We start from the raw sequence: 4,219 nt of genomic DNA, 5'->3' as shown, positions 1-4,219 counted from the left end.
ACCACCATAGTGTCCACCATAAACTGTGGAGTGGCAGTCTCGTAATATCCCCTCCGTCTCACAGAACGGGATACATCTCCTGATGATCTGGTCAGCTCCCTGTCTAAACAAATATGGTTTATCCCACATATACCACTTCACATCATGCAGAAACTTCTTCTTTTGAGCAGAGGTCAAATTAGGAGGCATTATATTGCTGACAAGATAGTTTATAATATCTGCAAACCATGGCTCTTCCTCCTGAACCGCGAACAACTGCTCATCCGGAAAAGATTCATTGATTAATGTCCTATCTTGTGAAGTAGACTCGGGATTCTCCAACCTAGAGAGATGGTCAGCTACTTGATTCTCAGTACCTTTTCGATCCTTGATTTCTAACTCAAATTCCTGAAGTAAGAGCACCCAATAAATGAGTCTCGGCTTCGAATCCTTCTTGGAAACCAAATAGCGAATGGCCGCATGATTAGTGAATACTGTTACTTTAGTCCCAAGCAGATAAGATCGAAATTTCTCGAAACCAAAGACTATAGCCAAGAGCTCCTTCTCCGTAGTGGTGTAGTTCATTTGGGCCCCATTTAAGGTCTTACTCGCATAGTAGACCACATGAAAGAGATTATTCTTGCGCTGCCCCAGAACTGCACCTACCGCATAATCACTCGCATCACACATCATCTCAAAGGGCTCTATCCAATCTGGTGCTGTAATAACTGGTGCAGTGATCAAACTCTTCTTGAAAGTCTCGAATGCCGCCAAACATTCATCATCAAATTTGAAAGGCACATTTTTCTCAAGCAAATTGCACAACGGCTTAGATATCTTCAAAAAGTCCTTGATGAATCGCCGATAAAAACCCGCATGACCAAGAAAACTACGGATTCCTTTCACAGAAATAGGTGGTGGAAGATTTTCAATGACTCCCACCTTGGCCTTGTCCACCTCCAGACCCTTGCTAGAGACCTTATGCCCAAGAATAATGCCTTCACGCACCATAAAATGACATTTCTCCCAATTGAGCACCAAATTAGTTTCCACGCACCTTTTGAGTACGACACGAGGATTATTCAAACATTCATCATACGAATGTCCAAAGACGGAGAAGTCGTCCATGAACACCTCGACATTATTTCCAATTATGTCAGAGAATATAGCCATCATACATCTCTGAAAAGTGGCCGGGGCGCCACATAACCCAAACGAAACTCTGCGAAAAGCAAATGTGCCAAATGGACAAGTGAAGGTAGTCTTTTCCTGATCCTCTGGTGCAATACAAATCTGATTATACCCTGAATAGCCATCCAGAAGATAATAATGCTCATGACCATCCAACCTGTCAAGCATCTGATCAATGAATGGAAGAGGGAAGTGATCCTTCCTCGTGGCTTTGTTCAACTTTCGATAATCCATGCATACTCTCCATCCTGTAACTGTTCGAGTGGGGATGAGCTCATTCTTCTCATTTGCTACCACAGTGATACCTCCTTTCTTAGGTACACATTGTACGGGGCTCACCCAAGAACTGTCAGGAATAGGATAAATGATGCATGCATCTAGCCATTTCAGAATTTCTTTCTTCACCACCTCCTTCATGATATGATTAAGTTTGCGCTGCTGTTCAACAGTCGGCTTACTACCTTCCTCTAGCAGAATTTTATGCGATGTCTGCTATGGTCCATCCAATAGCCGATTTGAATTCTCTTAAAATCCTTAAGAGCTTGTCTTCCTCACTACCTGAAGTGTTCAGGTAATGGCTTGAGCTCCAAGGTAGGTGCTTCCTCTATTGATGGTTTGAGCTTTCCTTCAGCATTCTTGAGGTCAGAAGTACCAAGAGATTCAAACGGTATGTCCAACTTTCACTTCCAGGGAGAAGCATTCAGATATTGTAATTGCTCATTTCCATCTTCATCATCACTGTCAAAATCCCCCACTAAGGCCTTTTCCAATGCATCAGACATTAGCATGCGATCGAGTTCCGAAGTAACCGCAGAATCAATCACATCCACTTTTAAGCACTCCTCATCTTCTGTAGGGAATTTCATTGCCTTGAATACGTTGAAGGTCACATCCTGATCTTGTACCCGCATAGTAAGTTCACCTTTCTGCACATCTATCAAGGTGTAGCCAGTAGCCAAGAAAGGTCTTCCCAAGATTATGGGAATCTTCTTATCTTCCTCAAAATCCAGAATAACAAAATCTGCAGGAAAGAAGAGCTTATCCACCTTAACTAGCACATCATCCACTATGCCCCTTGGGTAAGTAATAGAACGATCAGCCAATTGTAGAGACATGTATGTGGGTTTTGGATCAGGCAAATCCAATTTTTTAAAGATCGACAACGGCATCAGATTGATGCATGCTCCCAAATCACAAAGGCACTTGTCAAAAGTCAACTTGCCAATGGTGCAAGGAATGGTGAAGCTACCTGGATCTTTCAGCTTTGGAAGTAACTTTTGCTGTAGAACAGTGCTGCATTCTTCCGTGAGAGCAACGGTCTCAAGGTCATCCAGTTTCACCTTCCTTGAAAGAATACTTTTCATAAACTTCGCATAACTAGGCATTTGCTCCAGAGCCTCAGCGAAAGGTATATTGATGTGAAGTTTCTTGAACACCTCCAGAAACTTACCGAACTGTCTATCCAGCTTTTGTTGCTACAATCTCTTAGGAAAAGGTGGTGGAGGATAGAGCTGTTTCTCCCCTGCATTACCCTCAGGCAGAGTGTATTCAACAGTAGTCTTCCTTGGTTCCGCCGCTTTCTCCTTTTGCTTAGCTTCTTCATCTCTAATTTCAGCTTCTCCTTCTTTTGGCTTTCCAGCTTCAACCACTTTCCCAAACCTTAAGGTAATAGCCTTAACTTGCTCTTTAGCTTCCTTCCTGCATGGTACTTCAGTGTCACTGGGAAGAGTGCCAGGTTGACGATTGAGCACTGCATTGGCTATTTGACCTATTTGGTTTTCCAAGGTCTTGATAGAAACCGCCTGACTTTTGCATAACAGCTTAAGTTCCTCAAAATCAGCACTAGTAGGTGCAGCTGCACTTCCCTGTTGAGGATATGATTGCCTTTGAGCATACTGTTGTGGTTGCTGGAATCCAGGTGGATTAAACTGTTTACTCGCACCTTGCTGATATGGTGGCTGAATAGCATTCTGATTATTACCCCAGCTGAAATTTGGATGATTTCTGTTATTAGGATGATAAGTAGCTGGCACAGGCTGCTGTTGTTGCTGATAATTATTCACATACTGAACAGATTTGTTGACAAGAAAACACTGATCCGTAGCATGAGAACCTGCACAAAGCTCACAAACCATAGCTATTTGATTAACTCCATATGTAGCCAGAGAATCAACCTTCATTGACAGCGCTTGAAGCTGCGCTACAATAGCGGTGGCTGCATCGACTTCCAGAATACCTGCTACCTTCCCAGGCATCATCCTCTGAGTTGGGTTTTGATGCTCATTTGCAGCCATAGTCTCGATAAGATTATAAGCCTCAGTATAGCTTTTATCCCATAAGGCGCCTCCAGCTGCTGCATCGAGCATGGGCCGAGATTGGGCCCCCAAACCATTATAGAAACCAGTGATCACCATCCAATCAGGCATTCCATGATGTGGACACTTTCTTAACATTTCCTTGTAGCGTTCCCAAGCTTCGCACATAGATTCTGTAGGTTGCTGCACAAACTGAGTTAGAGCACTCCTCATAGCAGCAGTCTTTGCCATCGGATAAAACTTCACCAGAAACTTTTGTGCAAGATCTTGCCAAGTAGTGATGGACCCAGCTGGTTCAGAATGTAACCAATCCTTAGCTTTGTCCCTCAGTGAGAATGGGAAAAGCCTCAGCTTGATACCTCATCAGTTACGCCATTATACTTAAAAGTGCTGCAGATCTCGACAAAATTCCTTATGTGCATGTTGGGGTCTTCAGTCGCAGCCCCTCCAAAAGAAACAGAATTCTGCACCATCTGAATAGTGCCCGGCTTGATTTCAAAGGTGTTAGCTTGAATAGCTGGATGAAGAATGTTTGACTGAATGTCATCAATTTTTGGCCGAGAAAAGTCCATAAGAGCTGAATCAGCCTGAACAATATGATCACCCATGTTTACTGGTTCTTTCTGCTCAGTTCCTGAATCCGAATCTTCAAAATCTATCTTCTCCGGAATATCAAGAACTTCGTCTGTCTCCTCAGCTGTATCTAAAGTCCTCTTGCGAGTACGAGAACGAGT

At 43.3% G+C, this 4,219-nt stretch overlaps 1 non-coding gene across 1 annotated transcript; it reads left to right on the top strand.

Moving 5' to 3' along the window:
- Window positions 1-3,594: 3,594 nt before the first annotated feature.
- Window positions 3,595-3,701, top strand: LOC141687969 (small nucleolar RNA R71). Its single transcript, XR_012561442.1, has one exon. It is a non-coding gene; the product is annotated as a small nucleolar RNA R71 (small nucleolar RNA).
- Window positions 3,702-4,219: the final 518 nt, after the last annotated feature.

Source organism: Apium graveolens, chromosome 9, assembly GCF_009905375.1.
Source record: "Apium graveolens cultivar Ventura chromosome 9, ASM990537v1, whole genome shotgun sequence".
Taxonomy (NCBI): Eukaryota; Viridiplantae; Streptophyta; class Magnoliopsida; order Apiales; family Apiaceae; genus Apium; species Apium graveolens.
The sequence above is the reverse complement of the archived record's forward strand: the minus strand, read 5'-3'. Positions and strand labels throughout refer to the sequence as shown.